This window comes from Ovis aries, chromosome 8, assembly GCF_016772045.2.
Source record: "Ovis aries strain OAR_USU_Benz2616 breed Rambouillet chromosome 8, ARS-UI_Ramb_v3.0, whole genome shotgun sequence".
Taxonomy (NCBI): Eukaryota; Metazoa; Chordata; class Mammalia; order Artiodactyla; family Bovidae; genus Ovis; species Ovis aries.
In genome coordinates this window covers 55,939,006-55,959,932 of record NC_056061.1, presented here as the reverse complement: position 1 = coordinate 55,959,932, position 20,927 = coordinate 55,939,006, and the positions used below count along the sequence as shown (strand labels likewise).

Genomic DNA, 20,927 nt, shown 5'->3' with positions numbered 1-20,927 from the left:
ACACAAAGCAGTCAAGAGTCAAATCTTCTGGGGTTGGTAAAAGGTTTCTGAGAAATGGACAAATATTGACTTCAAACGCTAACAACTAGCTTGAAAATACAGTTTATTGAATCCTGAAACACAACCAGGGATGTGATTCACTGCTATTTCACGTCAATGATGAAGTGGTGGATACATAACAGGAGTGGAAACTGTTTACATTACCCTAACTGAAGGGCAGGATGTGATACTCAATCTGTCAAAAAAAAAAAAAAAAGGAAGAGAAATCCTTCCCAAGAAGATGAGCTGACAATTCAAAAGATAAAACATGATTAGAGATTTTCCCAATAGAATATATAAAGGCACATATTTGAACAACAAAGAAATGCATTCCTTGACCCAACCAGAACAACATGGTTCCTTCAAGGAAATCGTGGATTAAAATGGTTTATCGTTACTGTTTAGTCGCTCAGTCACGTCCGACACTTTTGTGACCCCCATGGACTGTAGCTCTCCAGGTTCCTCTGTTCATGGGATTTCCCAGGCAAGACTACTGGAGTGAGTTGCCGTTTCTCTGAGGATCTTTCCGATTAGTGACAATAAATGATGCTTTGGCCATCTCCTTAGTGTTGAGAAAGCTGTATCCTATGCTCCCCCACTTTACATGTCAGGTCCGAAAAATAATCTTCCTGAAAAAAGGACATACTTTTACACACGCACACAGAGGTTGTGCTGAACATTCATATTTTTGATGCTGTTGTAATTATTAAAATCAAATCAGAAGAGTCCCCTTCCTCCCTGCAACCGGGCCCCTGTCAGATCAGGGATATTTCAGCTGCACTGAAGACTGCGTGGGCTTCCTTCCTTCTCCCCTCCGGAGCCTGAGACAGAACTCTAGCTCATCCCCAGCTATCTGATGATTTGAGGGGCCGGCAGGGTTGTGGGGGAGTGGGACTCCTCATGGAGGCTCACAAAGGAGGCACTGTTCCCTTGTTCTGCCTAAATTCCCAGCTTCCTGGGCAAACACTGCCTGGTCCTATCCTCAGCCAGCATTTCAAGTAGAGAGGATGAAGTTTTCCGAAGAAGCAGGGCTGCTTCTGAGCAACAGATGGAGTGGGCCCAGAAGCCCGGGACAGGTGCTCTTGCAGTCCAGGGGGTGTTCTCAAGGCTCCACCACACCGCCCTCCGGACTTGGGGACCACATATATTCATCCCGTAGAGTGTCTATTTCCAGGCTCGTGCTGTGCTCTACCCAACCCCACTGTCTAGTCCGAGGATTTGAGAGCCTTGGGCAGCGTTGTGGGCAGAGACTGTTAGGAGGTAACATAAGTTGAGGGTAATCTTTTAGCAGAACAGTTTGAGTTAAAATAAAGGGATTGAAAAGGAGGGGGGAAAAAAAAGACATGCTTTTAGCAGTAAACTAGTCAAAAAAACACTTAGGTAGAAAATGATGAAACACTGGCATCTTTTGTGGCTCAGGCCATGTGAACCCAAGGCAGTCTGGTCCACTGAACTCGATCTTTGATCAGGCTCTTTATATGAAGCTGTTACTGGCACAGGAGGCTTGGAAATGATGTAAAACATCTGCCCACTGCACATGTGCCTTTGATGTTTGAGCTGGTCATTTCTGGCCCCCAGGCAATGACGTGACCCCATTTGTTGAAAAATTACTTCATCTCTGTTGCCATAACACTAGGTGCGTACCTTTTTAAATAGTACTCCATTGTAAGAAATGATTTACTTTTTTCTCTGGTGTTCTCCCTCATGAGATCAAACTCCTTGAAAGCAGGGACAGTAAAAGAAGGTAGCATGCCTTAATCCCCAGGCCCCTAGGTATTCCTCCCTCTATTATCTACTACAAATGAGCTTTATCCGTCAAGACTTCTAACTTGATCTCAGCTTTAAGATTCTATGTCTACTGACCATTGTATTCTATCCATTAGAGATACCTACATGTTTTCTTCACTCTTAATTTTGCTGCTTAATTCTGTCAATTTATTCTGATTCAGTTTTATTCCTGCAGTTCTATAAGGCTGCACTGGCTGACTCAGTCTTATGGAATCATAGTTTTACAAATCCTACTGTGTGCCAAGAGATGAGCTACTCGCTACAGAAACCGAAATGAATGAGAAATCAAAATGAGTATAACATCAAAAATTCACAATTTAGGGAATTATGGGGATTTGACTGAAAGATGAATAGATATTAGTTTAACAAAGAAAAGAGGGAAAACAAGGAGGCAGGAACAGTTGCCAGAAAGGTATGAAAGTATGAGTGAATCTGGCATGTTGGAGTTTGAGTGCTAAAGCATGTTGGGATACCACCCATGGTCAGCCTAAAAGATAAGCAGGTCCCCGAGGGCCACCTACATCATGCTAGCGAGGTTGACCTTCATTATAAAGGCAGTGAAAGACACTAGGAAGCAAGACAATGAACGGACAAGCTGGATATGAAACTGGAAGCCAAATGGCTGGTTTTAAGGACAGCTGTAATAATCTAAGCAAGAAAGGATCAAAACCTTCATGGAAGCCATCGCACTTGAAACGGATAAGAATGGACCATACTGAGTAAAATGACAGGTGGGATTAACAAAAGGGATTCGCAGGGATTTGCTGGGTAGAAACAGGGAAATGGTAAGAGGAGGAGTAAGAGATGAGAATCATTCTGATTTCTCATTCATTTTGGTTTCTATAGTGAGTAGCTCATCTCTTGGCACATAATAGGATTTAATAACCACTTACAATTGAGTAATGTAAACCTAAGTAAACATGGAAGGCATGTTTTTGGACAATAACAACACTTAGCATTTATTAAGCAGTTCAGGCAATATTTTCTAAGTGATTTACACACATTACCTAATTTGATCTTCTCAAGAACCCTGGAAGACAAGTATCCATCTATCAGATGAGGATAATGGTGCAACAAAAGAAGTCATCTGCACAAGGTCACTGAGTTATCAAGGAACAAAGGAAGACTGACTCCAGAGCCCTGCTCCAGTCCCTGGAATAAAGAATTCAGAAGGAAGTTGAAAACAGACAAGGAAGTAAGAGTATGAGTTCATCTGTACACACATGAGGTTTTTGTTTCAGGAGTTTGTGAAATATGCAAGAGAAGATACCTTAGTAGGGCTAAGATACATGATTCCGGAATTCATTGGGAGGTTCTTAGCTAGGAATTTAGGAATCTTCAGGGTATAGATGATATTTGGAACCTGGGGGTGGAAGATGCTATGAAGTTTTAAAAAAAAAGGTGGAGAGAAAGAGGCACCTTTGATCTCTGCCTGGACCTTGAAGCCTAAAGTCTCAAGTAGCCAATGCCACTTTGAGTGAACACACTGAATAATTCTGTCAGCCATCAGGGAACGGGAAAAGGAAGCTTGAGAAAAAGGTGGTGGCACTAATGGTTTCAGAAACAAGACCTGAGGTTTTGGTGAGTCCTTGCCCTTTTGGTCCAGAAGAAAACAAAAAATTCACATAATGAATCCATTCAATTACTGTAACTGAGTAGTTCTTCAAGTGTCTTTTCCTTTTCTTTCCATATTCAGTGTACTTCTGTCTGGTGCGGGACCTGTCCTCTAGGGGTTGGTGAGGAGCGGGCACAGGCAAATTATTAATGATGATTACATACACACTGGGCTTCCCTGGTGGCTCGGCTGATAAAGAATTCACCTGCAATGCAGGAGATCTGGCTTCTATCCCTGGGTCGGGAAGATCCCCTGGAGAAGGAAATGGCTACCCACTCCAGTATTTTGGCCTGGAAAGTTCCATGGACTATATAGTCCATGGGGTCACAAAGAGTTAGACACAACTGAGCAACTTTCACTTTCACACATTTGGGGCTGTTGTATGACTGTTGTATACAGTGATTTTTCAACTGTGGGCAATTTTGTCCTCAGAGGACAAAAGGCAATGTCTGGAGATATTTTTTATTGTTCAACTTGGTCTGCTCTTAAGGCTGAAGTTACTGGCAAGAGGTGACTCAGTGCTAAAGAGTCCATCTGCCAAGAAGGAGATGTAGAAGATGGGAGTTCAATCCTTGGGTCGGGAAGATCCCCTGGAGGAAGGAAGTGGTAACCCACCCCAGTATTTTTGACTGGAAACTCTCATGGACAAGAGGAGCCTTGGGGGCTATAGTCCAAGTGGTTGCAAAGAGTCAGACATGACTGAGCACAGCACAGAAGGAGAAGTAGAGACTACAGATGTGTCTAAACATCCTACAATGCACAGGACAATCTGCCACAACAAAGGATTATCTGATTCAAACTATCAATAGTGAGAAGGCTGAGAAATCCTGCTGTAATGAGGGGGAGCAGACGAAGTCCAGGGCAGAGGGACAAAAACTCAAGGCTGCCTTGGAGGATCAAGCAACCTCAACATTGGAGCAGATTCCAAGAGAAGAAATTTGCCAGGAAATGAGTGGATATCTGATCTTAGTGCACCCATGTCCCTTGTTGAGCAGCATTCTTTTTTTTTTTCCTAACAGTCCCAATCCATTATCAGCATTTATTAAGCACTTCCTACATACATGGACAGAGGAAGCTGGTGAGCTACAGTGGGTTGCAAAGAGTTGGAAATGACTGAGAGACTAACACATATGCAATGCACGCCCCCCCCCCCCCGCCACGATATGGAGGAGAAATATTCATAAGAAAGATGGGTTCACACCCTTAAGGGTATAAAGAATACTAACTCTTAGCAAGCTTTTTCACATCCTCCATCATTTAAATCTCAGAGTAATTCCTGTGAAGCAGGTAGTATATGCTGCACTTTGTAAATTCAGAAATGGCTCACTGAGATTAAATGACATACTTCAGACCACACAGAAAGTGGTGGTGCTACTCCAAACACTGACACATCCTGATCCTCCTGCCCCTTCTGCTCTCTGCATGACAGCACCCTGCAGAACGTGGGTCACCTGACATGACAAAAAGACACCTGTTATTTCACCAAAATGGGACACAGAAAGTTTGCTCTATAGCTACAGTGAAGAATTTCAGAGTGCTTCTTGGTTAAAACTAGATGACTGCGGGGGTAGGGGAAAGGATAAGTTAGGAGTTTGCAATTAACAAATACATACTGCTATACATAAAATGGGCTTTCCTGGTAGCTCAGCTGGTAAAGAATCTGCCTGCAATGCAGGAAACCCCAGTTTGATTCCTGGGTCAGGAAGATCTGCTGGAGAAGAGAGGGGCTTCCCACTCTAGTATTCTTGGGCTTCTCTGGTGGCTCAGTTGGTAAAGAAGCCACCTGCAATGTGGGAGAGCTGAATTCAATCCCTGGGTTGGGAAGATCCCCTGGAGAAGAGAAAGGCTACCCACTCCAGTATTCTGGCCTGGAGAATTCCATGAACTGTATAGTTCTTGGGGTCTCAAAGAGTCAGACAAGGCTGAGTGACTTTCACTTTCACACATAAAATAGATAAACAACAAGGTCCTGCTGTATGGCACAGGGAATTATACTCAACACCTTGTAATAAGCTATAATGAAAAAGAATCTGAAAAGAATACATATATATATGTGTGTGTGTGTGTGTGTGTGTGTGTGTGTGTTACTGAATCACTTTACTGTACACCTGAAACTAAAACAACATTGTAAATCAACTATGAAAGAAAGTGAAAGTGAAAGCCACTCAGTCATGTCTGATTCTTTTTGACCCCATGGAATTTCTCCAGGCCAGAATACTGGTGTAGGTAGCCTTTCCCTTCTCCAGAGGATCTTTCCAACCCAGGGATCAAATCCAGGTCTCCCGCATTGCAGGCAGATTCTTTACCAGCTGAAACACCAGGGAAGTCCTTAAATCAACTATACTTTAATGTAAATCAACTATGCATTAATGAAAATAGAATAAAATCTTAAAAAAGAACACACTAGATAACTGAGAGGTATAATAAGATCTCGTTTCTCCAAGATCCAAACAACTGAGATAAAATAAAATAAAATTATATGATTTATAATCATGTCTGTCAGGCTTGAAATCTTATAATCAAAGAAAATTAAATTATAGTCAAAAATAGTTTGAAGGCTGTTGGGCATTTAATGTTTCACACTTTTTTTGGAAACCGATAAAGCATTCGTAGCATTACTTGATGAACAACCAAGAACAAGTTCCTTCACTTTAATAGAATATTCTTAGGCAGAGAATTGTTACTTCAGGTGGTCCAGTGAGAGTCAAGGGAAAAGGTATGAACAAAGTACCTAGCAAGGTACACAGAGTACATGCGAACAAATGTTAGACATTTTCCTTCACAGAAAGATGAAGTTCAAGTTCTAAAGTGATAATTACCTCATACAGCTCTTTATATTTGGAAAGGCCACCTTTCACAGGGGTCATTACAGTGAAGCTGGCTTGGTGAAATACAGTTCCTGCTCAAGTGTGCATCCTAAGTTGCTTCAGTCGTGCCCAACTCTTTGTGATCCTATGGGCTATACAGCCCGCCAGACTCCTCTGTCCATGGGGTTCTCCAGGCAAGAATTCTGGAGTGGGTCATCAGACCCTCTTCCAGGGGATTTTCCTAACTCAGGAATCTAATGCGCATTTCTTGTCTCCTGCACTGGTAGGCAGGTTCTTTACCACTGCTGCTGCTGCTGCTGCTAAGTCGCTTCAGTTGTGTCCGACTCTGTGCGACCCCGTAGACAGCCTACTACCAGGCTCCTCTGTCCCTGGGATTCTCCAGGCAAGAACACTGGAGTGGGTTGTCATGTCCTTCTCCAATGCATGAAAGTGAAAAGTGAAAGTGAAGTCGCTCAGTCGTGTCCGACTCTTAGAGACCCCATAGACGGCAGCCCACCAGGCTCCCCCTTCCCTGGGATTCTAGCACCACCTTAATCCTGTTCTGCGAGCTCACACCTCCCTCTTCCTCTAACGGTACAAACACTGACATATCTACTTCCGTCATCTTTATTCCCAGCACAGGCCTTCACTGCCCTTTTCAAAATCTACACTTAGCATTCTGAACAGCACACTTCAGTAGAACATGCCCTGGGCTGGGAACCAGAAGACCCTTTTCCCATTTCTCAATCTGCTTCCTGCTTTCACAAATATTCCACTAATATCTTGCTATATGCCCAGGTCCTAATTCGAATTCTTTGTTCTCTGATACGTAAAAATTAGATGACTTTATTAGAAGATTTTCTATAATCTATAATCTATGCTAGACTATAGTAGTATTTTCATATTTTATTTATTTTTATATTCAAGATAAAATATTAGATGAATGATGAACAGTTTTTTATAAGCATTTTTATCTTCTCCTTAAATATGATGATCAGTGTTAAAATTATTGTCATTCAGTGATATGCTGAATGACATGAGTTATACGGTTTTGTAAGCATATATACTTTTAATGGTTGATGTAATTTACAGAAACTGAATGTGCAATTTATGCTTTCTGTAAGGATATTGAAATGCTTCCTTTTTTCAGTCTCAGTAATTTTAGTATTTATAATTGAGTGATACAAATATTTTTTAGGTACTGAAATTATTTTAAAAATCAAATATGTGCTTACATATTTGATTTTTTGATAATTTTTGATAATTTTTATTTCAATAAATAAATAATTTTATTCATGTTATTTTAATTTTATTAATTATAATTAATTATTAATTGTTATTATTATAAATATCATTATTTGATATTTTAAACATAAAAATCAATTGTCTTTGTTTCTGGCAACAAGATTGAGAAAGCATGATTACCTAATCATGCCACTTACAAAAAAATTCATTAGTAGGAAAAATAGAAAAACTATATGAACTTAGATTATGTAGTGAAAACACACATAATCAAAAATGCACGTCATGTCAACAGACTCTGCACTTATCTAGGCAATGAGTTGTCACACTCTGAAGACAGGTCCCATTTTCCCTGAGTACATATATAATACCTCTCTTGAGAATGCATTCTGGAGATAATTTAATTTAGGAAATATCCAGGTAGCTAATTTCCTAATAACATTATTTAAATGTATTTCCTTTTTAATTTTTTTTCTTAAAGAGGAGATATCTGATCCTTATATTTGAAAGCATTTAATATAAACTTTCTCTTCTCCAGAATAACTCTAGTTCCTTTCGCATTTTGCAACATCTTAATCAGGCCTTATGGCTCACCTAAACTTTGATTTCTCTCATATCTTTCATTTGGACACCACTGAAGGGGACGCAATAATCTCCATGGGCCATTCACGAGGGTACAGCCCAAGGTAGTTACTGTCATTTAAAGTTTCACTCTCCTCTGTGTGCCTTTCTCCCTTCCACTCCCATACTGCTCTCTGTGAAAACATCCACCTGTGAGAAAAAACTATTCAAGAAGCAGAAACTAAATTTTCAGTTCTCTAAGACGCTGGCATACCTGCTCCTCACATCTCTGTACTCTTTCCTACTTTCACAAAGGCAAACAGGATTTCTGAAACTTCCAAAGAGAAAATCCCCAGCAATTGGACAGGGCTCTGAGCTGCTCTAGTCAGAAAGCTTAACCTTGAATATTCCCAGGGCTTCCCGATGGCATTAGCAGTAAAGATCCTGCCTGCCATTGCAGGGGATGTGGGTTTGATCCCTGAGTAGGGAAGATCCCCTGGAGTAGGAAGTGGCAACCCACTTCAGTATTTATGCCTGGAGAATCCCCATGGACAGAGGAGCCTGGCGGGTTACAGTCCATTGGGTCACAAAGAGTTGGACACGACTGGCAAGACTTAGCATAACACATTCCCAAGTCTGGCTGCCAAAGAACCTCACATAACTGTTCCAGGAAAACGTAGTTAAGGGTATGGAAACTGTGTTATGATTTTGCTCTAGAATTCCCTCTACAGATTTGAGTCCGCTTGGCTCAACCAATTGTAAACAAACTTGAAAAGTCACGTGGTTGAATCCACTCAAAACACGCAGGGTCACCTACCCTTTTAAAACCCTTTACAAACAAACATCCCTTCTGATACAAAGGAATTATGGGCTTCTAATGTATTTTTATTATAAACACAATAGGTCTAGGGGACAGTTACAGATAGGCAACCCCCCCTTCTTTCTTTTCATGCATTTCAAAGTCTTGCACCACCAACTTCACCAAAGATATACTATCACAAGATAATAGAAAAGGATCATAAAGGTCAGATCTTCTTATAATTGATAATTAAAGGGCCCTCTTCTACCCACTGATTTTAACAGCATTAAAGGATTGTTGATGAATGAGCTGTGTTGTGTGACTGCCTTCATCAGAAAGGAAAGGTTTCCGGTTTAGAAATAGGTCCTCCAGAAGGGAGTGCCTGGGAATCCTTCAGGGGAATCTATAAAAGGACTTGGCTTTCAACTACTGCTGATGGAGAAATAGAAATGCTGACTTTTGAGCATGGTTTTAAATTAACAAGACAAAATTTGCAAAGCAAATTTATTATAATATGTTCCAAGGTCATATCTGCTGAGATTACATTTTTACTAGTTTATCTTCTCTTTCTTTTTTGGATGAGGGGGGCAGTGAAAAAGTATTTCAATGCCAATAACCTAGAGTAGCTTTTAAAGACCTGTGGTTTCCTTTCTGCCCTAAAATGTTGTTGTTCAGAAGGGACAGAGATTGGGCACTGTTACATCTGTAGTGGGGCAGTAGAATTGGAATTCTCCGAGCCAGAGTACTAGGGTGGATAGCCATTACCTTCTCCTGGGGATCTTCCCATCCCAGGGATCAAACGCAGATCTCTCACATTGCAGCTGAATTCTTTACCAGCTGAGCTACCAGGGAAGCTTGATGAAGCTAGAAGGCTTTTCTAATCACTTTCCCAGATTCTCTCTACTGGTCTGAAAAGATCATCGATTCCCAAGTGCCACTGTTTATGGCTGACAATACAAGATTTCCTTCAGCAGCTGTAAAAAGCAGACTGTAAATGTACACTACTAGGGCCATCATAGCTTGCTCTGACACACAGAATCTGGGTCCTGTGCAACTTTCAGCTCCGCCAAAACTTAGCCACTACCCTTTCAGCACAGAAGACTTCAAAACACCCAAGTGCCATGGATATCACACACCCTTCCTCTGAGCTTTGGTGAACAGGACAGGGTGGAACTCCTGTTTTACTTTATTAGAGATCATTTCAGGGATGGGAACCAAATCCCGCAGAAAACCCCAAATCTCTTTTAATACATTAGATACTGAAATACTTTTCCATACTTTATATATATTTTTTCCCAATGACTATACAGTCACTGTATAAACCCAGATATAAACACAAGCGAAACAAAAAGATAGAATTCTAGATAATGTAAATTTAAAAGCCCTCTGCTCACAAATATATTAAGTTTTCCTTAGAATAGCAATAGGATTTCAGAAAAAGCAGAATTTCTTCCTCAATCGAAGGATAATTTTCTCAACTGTTTATTTTGCATTTCAAAGCATGACCAAAGGGCAACAGGCCACCTTTAAAAACTCATCTGAAAATTCTTCTTGCAGTTTATTTATAATAATGTGAGATTACATAGTGTTATGAGTTAGTTGATGCTCAGACTCTTAGAAGGTTTTCAAAAGGAAAAGGATAGGCAAGATCAGTGGTTGCACGGTTATAAACCTCTTTTAATCTCAAGCAGAACATAATGTAATTTTAAAATTTCAGAAGTGCAAAGAAATTAATTTTTCCTTTCAACACTGAGCTTCTAATTAAGGGTATTTTCTTTTTGGGAGGAATGAGGAACAATCCTGCTAAAAAAGCTTCCCCAACAAAACAATCTGTAAACTCGTTTATAGGGTAAGTGTTTTTCCAGAGTAGTGGTCTATCTTTATTGTGTGTTAAAAGTATTTATTGGAGAAACTTTGATTTGGCAAAATAAGACAACTGTTTTATATAATAAAACAAAAGAAACAGCCTGTCAAATCCCCAACAATAAACTGTTAGGAATTTAAAGGAACTCTGTTAGATCCTTGGAAGAATAAACAGGTTATAAAAACAATCATAAAAAGCCACTTTCAGGGTGACAACAGTCCACCAGGGCCCTGACTTCAGCCCACACTGTCGCTCACTCACCTCCAGGCACATGGTCCCAGTAGGGAGCTCTGGTCCCCATCAAACCCTGCAGTGGCTTAAGGCTAATGGAGATTAAAAGTTTTATCATGTGGTCTCTGTAACTGATAATTTCCTCAGAATGCATGCATGGAGCACAATGTTAACAAAGAAAATCCTATTTCTAGATAAAGACATTTTTCTTCCATATTTATATTCAAAAGATTGTATTAAACCTGATTGATAGTCTTCCTGTGTTTCTCTCTACCACTGGATGAGATGGTAAGAAAGATACATCCTTTTACAAAAAAGATAATAAATGTACTTCAAATGTTAACCGTTGTAATATTAAAAGAAAAGCAAAAATAATGCCAAAGTGTCTGACACGGTGAAGCTTCTAAGAAGAGAAAAAAATTCCATCAGAACACTTTAGGGAATGGCTATCCGCCCTCTGACAAGTCAACAAGCACAATCTGATCATCACTTTAAAGGTTAAGCTTCATTTAAAAAATACCAAAGTGTCCAATGCTACAGCTGAAAAACATGCTTTTCTTTCCCAAGACTGCAAAGAAATTGCAAAGTTTTAAACATCAGAAGAATCAATATTTCCTTTTTAATTAATTAAAAACTATAATTTAGAAATGCAGGTAACAGACCATCATGTGGTCTTTAGAAAGGTATGTTTATAAAAACTTAAGTAACAAGACCGATATTTATAGTAAAATAAAATCTTTCATAAATCATAAACTTATTTTATATATGTACTCATAAAAACAACTTATAATGTTGAGAAAGTAATAAAGAAATGATTTCTTCTTTTCCACATTTTTGAATAAATTATTCCTATTGAATTCTTTGAGTCCATTGGCCCTCAAAATTTTAATATTTGTCAGAATTATTCAAAAAAATTTTAAATACATTAATCATCTTTTGTACTTATAATGACAGTATTCACACTTTTGGATATTCATTTTTATCTCTATGCCAACAAAATGTGATTTACTGAAACACTAAAAATTAAAACTGAAGACATTTATTGGGTTTTGAACCTGACAGCTCATAATTTATTGATCAGTGTTTTCAGAGAAATCCAGGAAGTAATACCTAGATATACAGCTGAGTTATGAACTATGTTTGGGAAGCAGATTATCTGTCACGGCCAGGCATCCCAAGTGTTCAACTTTCAATTTTACTAAGATAGTTCATGGATATTTCAAAACATCAAAATGAAAAAGGCCAAGAAAAGGACTGGTTATCTATTATCATTTAATACTCTCCATCTGGCTATGAGTTGGAATGCCAGGACACCCAGACTTGCTGCCTCATACTGCTTCATTTGACTCAGGATGCCACTGCTGACTCCTCAGCTATCAGGAAAAAGTCAGCCTCTAAGTCTAGGGTAGCTCTTCCTCTGAACTAGTTAACACTTTTGACTTGATAAGACCTGCCCATCAATCAAGGTGATATTATCCCACCTGATGCTACAGGCACCTCTGAACCCCTCAGAGCTTCTGTCGTAATTCAACTGAATTATACCATCCAAAAACTAGAGAGGAGGCTTAAACACAATCGATAGAATACCACACCTAGCCTTAAGGAGCTCACATAGTTCATCAGGTAAGAGGGTGCACTTCCAGTCTGGAGTCCCTACGGGGCCAGAGCAGGTGCCAGGAGCCTGGCCACAGGAGAAACTTAATAGCAGGACCTTAGCAAAGTTAGGAGAGAAACTTCCCTGCCCAGTGTATCTACTTTGCCCCTGCCCCCAGAAGAGAGAGAGAAGCCTCTTGGGGATGGGAAGGAGGTGCTTCTACTGCTTTTTTTTTTTTTGGTCTGAAGTATAGTTGACTTTCCTAAAGGAAATTAGCCCTGAATATTCATTGGAAGAACTGATGCTGAAGCTGAAGCTCCAATGCTTTGGCCACCTAATGCGAAGAGCCAACTCATTGGAAAAGACCCTGATGCTGGGAAAGATTGAAGGCAAAAGGAGAAGAGGTTGGCAGAGCATGAGATGGTTGGATAGCATCACCAATTCAACGGACATGAATTTGAGCAAATTCCAGGAGATAGTGAAGGACAGGGAAGCTTGGCATGCTGTAGTCCACTGGATCACAGAGTCAGACACAATTTAGCAACTAAACACAATAGTTGATTTACTATTTACTACTTACTATTACTACTTTACTACTTACTATTTACTAAAATGTTTTAGTTTCAGAATTTCAGGTGTACAGCACAGTAAAACAGTATTTTTATAGACTATGCTCCATTATAATTTATTAAAAGATAATGGCTATAGTTCCTTGTGCTATACAGTATATCCTGGTGGCTGTTCTATGTTATACACAGTAGTTTGTTTGTATCTCTTCACTGCATACTCCGACTTATTTCAGGGCTGCAGCCCTTCTTGAGACCCCTGTCCACTGGTCTCCAAAATGCAAGTGCTCAAGCCAGTATCCTTAGAGTTGAAGTGGTTGCCTTTTTTTCGGTAACATTGCTGGTGATAATACCACCAGTGGAAGAAAATAATTCCCCTCTCACTCTCCATTCAACTATTTTTGTGGTCCTGAGGGAGACATTCGGTCCACTTTTACGACTTATGCTCTTAGGTCTGCAACAGAGACAGCAGAGAAGTCACTCTTTGTGTATCGGTTTTAACTGCTGGCATGAGCAAAGCATCTCAAAGGTCCTGGAAAGTACAACTACTCTCCCTGGAAAGGCAGGGGAAGACCACAGAAGAGGTGCAGTCACAGTGGGTCTAGAATGAAAAGTGCTTCCCCCACCCCAAGAAAGAATTTCAGCTTAAGTAGCAGGCAGAGAAACAGCTGTTTCACACAGAGCATATGCGCAAACCGGGGCACAGTGGTGGGAGCCAGTGGAGAAAAAGGACAAGTAAAGGACTGGATTATCTATTGTCCTTGAATACTCCCCCTCTTATGGGCTTCCCAGGTGGCCCGGGGTAAAGAATCTGCCCGCCAATGCAGCAGACGCAAGGGACATGGGTTGGATCCCTGGGTCAGGAAGATCCCCTGGAGTCGGAAATAGTAAACCACTCTAGTATTCTTGCCTGGAGAATCCCATGGACACAGGAGCCTGGCAGGATACAGTCCATAGGGTCACAAAGGGTCGGACACAACTGAGCATGAGGTGATGAGACAGCACTCCCCCTCTGGCCTCATTCTGGAATGCTAGGATGCCCAGACTGGCTGCATCATACTGTTTCCACTCCGTGCCTCACCCTCTGCCAGACCCTTTACCTATATCAGCATTTATGACCCAACTACCTGTCTAAGGAGGTTACATTCTCCCATGCTAAGCAGAGTGAACAAGCAAGCTTAAGTAACCTGAACAAAACCACATGGCTCTTGGGGGCAAAGTTCAAATTCTCCAGTGACTATCAAATTATCCCTGGCAACGGGACTCTTTTTCAAACAAAATCTGATTTAAATCAACAGCCCAGATAATCAAAGATTGACTATATATTTTAAAATATCTTTGAACTGAACTTGAAGGGGAGCCACCTCAGCTACATAGCCAAGTGGTTTGGATTCTGGAATGAATGGAAGAGAGAGTGCAGATAAAAGAGGGCATCCCACTCAAATATGGGAACCAGACTATCAAAGGTTAACCTTTAATTAGCAATTCCTCAAATCTCATTGCTGCTGCTGCTAAGTCACTTCAGTCATGTCCGACTCTGTGCAACCCCACGGACTGTAGCAAGCCAGGCTTCCCTGTTCATCACCAACTCATGGAGCTTACTCAAACTCATGTCCACTGAGTCGGTGATGCCATCTAACCATCTCATCCTCTGCCATTCCCTTCTCCTCCTGACTTCAATCTTTCCTAGCATCAGGGTCTTTTCAAATGAGTCAATTCTTTGCATCAAGTGGCCAGAGTATTGGAGTTTCAGCTTCAGGATCAGTCCTTCCAACGAATATTCAGAACTGATTTCCTTTAGGATGGACTGGTTAGATCTCCTTGTTGTCCGAGGGACTCTCAAGAGTCTTCTCCAACACCACAGTTCAAAAGCATCAATTCTTCAGCACTCAGCTTTCTTTATAGTCCAACTCTCACATCCATACAGGACTACTGGAAAAACCCTAGCTTTCACTAGATGGACCTTTGTTGGCAAAGGATGCATACCTGTGCGCTAAGTTGCTTCAGTGATGTCAGACTCTTTGTGAACCTATGGACCATAGCCCACCAGGCTCCTCGGTCCATGGGATTCTCCAGGCAAGAATACTGGAGTGGGTTGCCATGCCCTCCTCCAGGGGATCTTCCCCACCCAGGGATCAAACTCGAGTCTCTCATGTCTTCTGCATTGGGAGGCAGATTCTTTACCACTAGCACCACCTGAAAAGCCCAGAAATAAAAGATAAGAACCAAATAAACCTTTCTGGTACTTACACTTAAATTTTAAAATGGTACTCTCTTTTCACAAACTGCTTTTTAAATGTGTACCTCAACAAAAAAGTCTGTCTCCCACTTTTCAGGAACAATATGCTGTAATGTGTGTCTAACCTAGCACAAGACAGCTTAGGGACTGTCACTCAATTTACTGCAGTCACACAGAAAAAAGTGGCTGACATTCCAAAGCACTGCACTTGCAGGGAAGCTACTGGAGTCCCCAGCACAGTATCCCATGGGCTGAGGGTTATTTTTCACTCAACTTCTGCACCAGACATAGTTATCCAAGGGGAGTCAACTTCTACAAATTCTTACAGAAGTCCTCTCTGAAGCTGAAATCAGCCCCACTTCCCTCCTCAAAGATTATCTTTAGCAATGGTTCACCCAAAGGCACAGATTTGGGGGAAAATTCTTTTTTTTTTTTTGGTTAAGAGCAAGCAAGAAGATGGATCATCAAATATAGCCAGCAAGTACCTAGTACTACTTCTTAGGACACACTGCTGTGAAGGTTTCATATAACTGACAGACACTTACGCCGAGACACCTAAAACCACTGGTAGGCTCACCTTTTAAGCATTCAGGTAAGAAGACAAAGGTGACCAAGGAGGTCTGGTGGATTCTCACTGATCCAGGGGATCCTGAGCAAACTCCCAAAACACTCAAAGTCCAGGAGAGTTTTTTATTATATATTTTTCAATCATAGGTTAAGAAAGTGCTATGGACATAATACGGGCTTCCCTGGTGGCTCAGTAGTAAAGAATCCGCTTGCCAATGCAGGAGACATGAGTTCAATCCCTCTCGGTCAAAAGGATCCTCTGGAGAAGGAACTGGCAACCCACTGCAGTATTCTTGCCTGGGAAATCCCATGGACAGAAGAGCCTGGTGGGCTATAGTCCATGGGGTGGCAAAAGAGTCGGACAGGACTTAGCGACTAAAACAACAATGGATATAACAAGCACTACTAAGTGCTTTTATAACCTCTTCTTATAAATAAGGTCATTCCTGAATCTTAAACAGTCTTTAATATGATGAAACATATTTAAAAAATGAAAAGACTACATTAGAAGATTAGAGAAAATGTAAATGTAGTTAATCCCTTATAATCCGAAAATGCACACACAGGATGGTTTTCAATTTTTGTACATTAGTTTCATGTACTACTAGTGACTTTCTACTGTGTCCTTTCCTGTAGGAAAATACAGGAACAAAGATATGATTCTCCCTCAGGGTGCACTGTCACATACAGGATGGGCTAAGCTCCCAAGGGGAGAGGCGAAAGGCAACCTCAATTAACAGGTGCCTTTTCTCTTCAGTTTTAATGAGCTAAAATGCATTTTAATAATAAGAGCCAGGGTGATCCTCTGAGTCTTTTGCTAGCTATCCAAGCAACTTGCTTTTACATGATATATTTTCCTTACATGATATATTGTCCCGGAAAAGAAAATAGCTTAAGCTTCTACTTGTGGTTTTAAAAATGCCTATCACATAGATAATATATTAAATATGATGTAGTAATGGTTTAAAATAAATGTCCTAGGGAATGTAATGTATAGCATGGTGACTTATAGTTAATAACATTGTATTGCAATTTGAAATACATATTGCTGAAAGTAGTCCTTAAAAATTCTCATCGCAAGAAAAAAAAGTTGTAACTATGTGTTGTGATAGATGCTAATTCAGTAAGACTTATTTTGGGGGGCTCCAAAATCACTGCAGCTGGTGACTGCAGCCATGAAATTAAAAGATGTTTACTCCTTGGAAGAAAAGTCATGACCAACCTAGATAGCATATTTAAAAGCAGAGACATTACTTTGCCAACTAAGGTCCGTCTAGTCAAGACTATGGTTTTTCCAGTGGTCATGTATGGATGCGAGAGTTGCACTGTGAAGAAAGCTGAGCGCCGAAGAATTGATGCTTTTGAACTGTGGTGTTGGAGAAGACTTTTGAGAATCCCTTGGACTGCAAGGAGATCCATTCTGAAGGAGATCAGCCCTGGGATTTCTTTGGAGGGAATGATGCTGAAGCTGAAACTCCAGTACTTTGGCCACGTCATGCGAAGAGTTGACTCATTGAAAAGACTCTGATGCTGGGAGGGATTGGGGGCAGGAGGAGAAGGGGACGACCGAGGATGAGATGGCTGGATGGCATCACGAACTCAATGGATGTGAGTCTGAATGAACTCCAGGAGATGGTGATGGACAGGGAGGCCTGGTGTGCTGCGATTCATGGGGTTGCAAAGAGTCGGACACGACTGAGCGACTGAACTGAACTGAACTGACTGGGGTAAGCATCTCACAATACATACATATATTAAATCACTGTGTAAAAAAAAAAAAAATCACTGTGTAGTGGATTGGGGGCAGGAGGAGAAGGGGACGACCAAAGATGAAATGGCTGGATGGCATCACGGACTCAATGGACGAGTCTGAGTGAACTCCAGGAGATGGTGATGGACAGGGAGGCCTGGCGTGCTGCGATTCATGGGGTCACAAAGAGTCGGACACGACTGAGCGACTGAACTGAACTGACCTGACACATCAATTATATTTCAATTTGTTAAAAGTATATATCCAAATACTTTACAAAGTTCAAAGACTTATTAAATTGGAAGGCAGCGATGGAATTGATAGCAGAAATAGATGAGCAATGAACATGATAATGAAGAAACTGACCTTCAGATAAGCTATTCTATCTTTTTATTGTGAAGGTGTGATTTAAGCATTTATTCTATTCTAATTTAGTATCAACAACTATGCCCATGGAATTTTAAAAAAAAAATCAGTAACTTCTAATCTCATCTCACCCAAAACTTAGAGGCTACACTATGGTTGCACTGGCTCAGTAAGACGCATGTGCAAACAAACTTTTTCACTAATATCATGTGACTTCCATCAATGACATCACACCCCTGGCTTTTCTCCTACTTCCAGGGCTGCTACTAATACTTCTCTGTATGTTTCTCTGACCACCCTTTAAGGTGGAAATCCCAAAGCATGCTCCTCAGTCACCTTCTTTGTTCAGTCTCTATTCTTTGCATGACTTTAGTACCAACTACAGGCTAAAGACTCTCAAATGTATGTGCCCTTTCTAAATTTATCACCTAAGCTCCACACCCATCTGTCCAAACGCCTACTTGCCCTTTCCTCTGAGATATCTCACCTATAACTCAAATGTTATATGTCCAAAACTGAACTCATGAATGGAACTTGGGAAAAGTCTTCCTCACCTATGTGAATGTTACCACCATCCCTGCTAAAATCTTGGAGCATCCTGGACCACAATTTCCCATATGCTATCAGTTACCAAGTTCCACTGGTTCTGCCTTCCAAACCTCCCTTTTCTCTCTCCACTTCTCTCATCTCTGCCACCACCCAATCCAACGCCCTGTTATCTCCTTTATGTATTCTTGCTTCCTCCAGCCCCTTCACCAGGAAACTCCTAGAATGATATCCAAATTCATTTGTCAATCCTCTTTTTCTCAAAACTGGCTCTTTGGATTTCCATTTCCCTCAGGACATTACATGATGGCGCTGGCCCAGCTTACAACTTTTCCTTCCACCCTCTCTCCTAGGCTGACTTTGATCCCATAACACAACTTGTTCCCTGTTTCTCAAAAACAACCCAACTCTTTCCTTTCTCAACCTTCCTGCCTGGGTTTTTCTCTCTGGCAAGGATCTTCTCCAGACAAGCTCCTCTGGTCTCTGGTCCTATCTTAACAAGACGTTTCTCAGGGAAACCTTCATTTCCCCTCTGACTCATGACCTTCTCTCCTAGTGGCCTATGTGTTTTCATGTTATGAACCACACTTACTATTTATGACATATTATTATTATTATTTGCCTCTACCAGCTTCCTGTTCCCCCTGTGAACACAGCTCCCTGTTCCCCCAGCATCACACACAGTCGTGCCGAGAACACAGCAGTTGCTCGACGGGCATCTGTTGACCAAATGAATGCTGATGTTTAAGGAGACTTTCTGGGCATGCTCCAAGTCACTAACCTTGACAGTTCTGGTTCTTATTAGGTAGCTAATCTCAGGCCAGATTTCACATTGTTTCTCTTCCTTAACCCACGTGCATCACCCCTTTCCTCGAGAGTCAGGCCTGGATTTTAATCTTGTATCTGCATCAAATACTTAGTAAGTGAAATTTAGCGAAAGTGGACGGGTTCTCCAGTCTTCAGATTTCTTACTGTATGAAAAAGTCTCCTCAGAGCACTGAATCTGTGAATGCATACTGTTTTCTATCCACAACAAAATTGTGCTCACACCCAAAGCAAAACATCCCCTTTGAAATTCTCTGGGTTATCCTTGCTTCAAAGTCTTTGTCAATGTTGCTCTCCTTTGATCACATCACTTTCCAGAATCTTGAGTTGGAGTTCAGGCCCATCAGGCAGGGCCTACAGGAGAGGAATAGGCCTCCACTCACTGCATATTCCTTCCTGAAACTAGTTAATTCTATGAGGATTGGGCCTAACAAAGCTTCCAGGGTAGGTTAGGATCCTGGCAGGTGCTTCCTTGCTTCTCAGAGTAAAGTCCAGAGTTCCCTCAAGGTCCCAAGGCCCTCTATAAACTCTTGCATTGTTTTAATCACACCAGCCTCTTTGCTATTCAAACATTCCAAGCTTACTCCCACCTCTCCTGCTGCCTCCTCTGGCCTTTGCACTTCCTGCTCTCAGCCTGGAGCTCTCCTCCCACCCAGACATTCTAATGACTCCTTCCCTCCCTTTCAATCAGGTCTTTGCTCAAATTTCAGACTGATCCCTGAGGCTTTCTGTGTCTAGGCTATACTACCCTCCCCTCTACCCTCATCCCAGTGCTCTCTGTTCCTAAGCTGGGCTTCATTCTTCTTAATATTTGTCATTACAACTATACACACATTGGCTGTCTCCTCCAACTTGGATGTAGGGATCATAAAGAGAGGAACTTGGCTTTGTTTTCCATTATATAGCCAGTGTTTAAATGAGTAGATACTCAGAAAAAGTAGTTATTGAAAGAATGAGTGAATGAATGAGTGAATGAATGAACAAAGCAATGAATAAGTGATGCTCTGCTAGCAACCAAGAAGGCAGCAGAATCAAGAATCTGCCAATCTAAAGCTGCGGGATTATGTGGGGACTTCCCCTAGTGGTCCAGTGTTTAAGATTCTGTGCTTCCAATGCAGGGATATGGTTCAATCCCTGGTCAGGGAACTAAGATGCCATGTGCTGCACAGTGCAGTCAAAAAAAATAAAGCTGCAGGAGTCTGTGAGGGTCAGGAGGAGCTGAGGCCATGAGGTAGATCCCAAGGCTTGTGAGCCAAGGGGGCGGGTTTCATGGGGCCTGGTGTTGAAGTGAGGAGCATGTTGCAGTCAGTGCCAAATGAACACTGAGTCACTGACAGCTGGGGAATCCCCACAGTAATCTCAACAGAAATGAGAATCAGGACACAGGTGGCCCTGTTACCTACAGATGCAAGGCACATGCTGCCTTTTTCGTCTTTGTCTTCTTTTCTTAATCTGTCTTTAAGAAAAACACTTAACCAAATTCTACACTGAAGACTTCTGTGAAGTAATGCACGGCTTCACTCACTAC

General features: G+C 41.3%; 1 protein-coding gene across 6 annotated transcripts in view; it reads right to left on the bottom strand.

Moving 5' to 3' along the window:
* TMEM200A (transmembrane protein 200A) overlaps nt 1-20,927 on the bottom strand; it is an 89,401-nt gene that overhangs the window by 54,212 nt on the left and 14,262 nt on the right. Inside the window, exon 1 of one of the 6 annotated variants that reach the window (XM_060419608.1) lies at nt 15,093-18,924. The exons of the other annotated variants lie outside the window; for them this stretch is intronic. The gene's annotated coding sequence lies outside the window, so the exon portion shown is untranslated. Of the gene's footprint in view, nt 1-15,092; nt 18,925-20,927 lie in introns of those variants that run through there. 6 annotated transcript variants of the gene reach the window in all.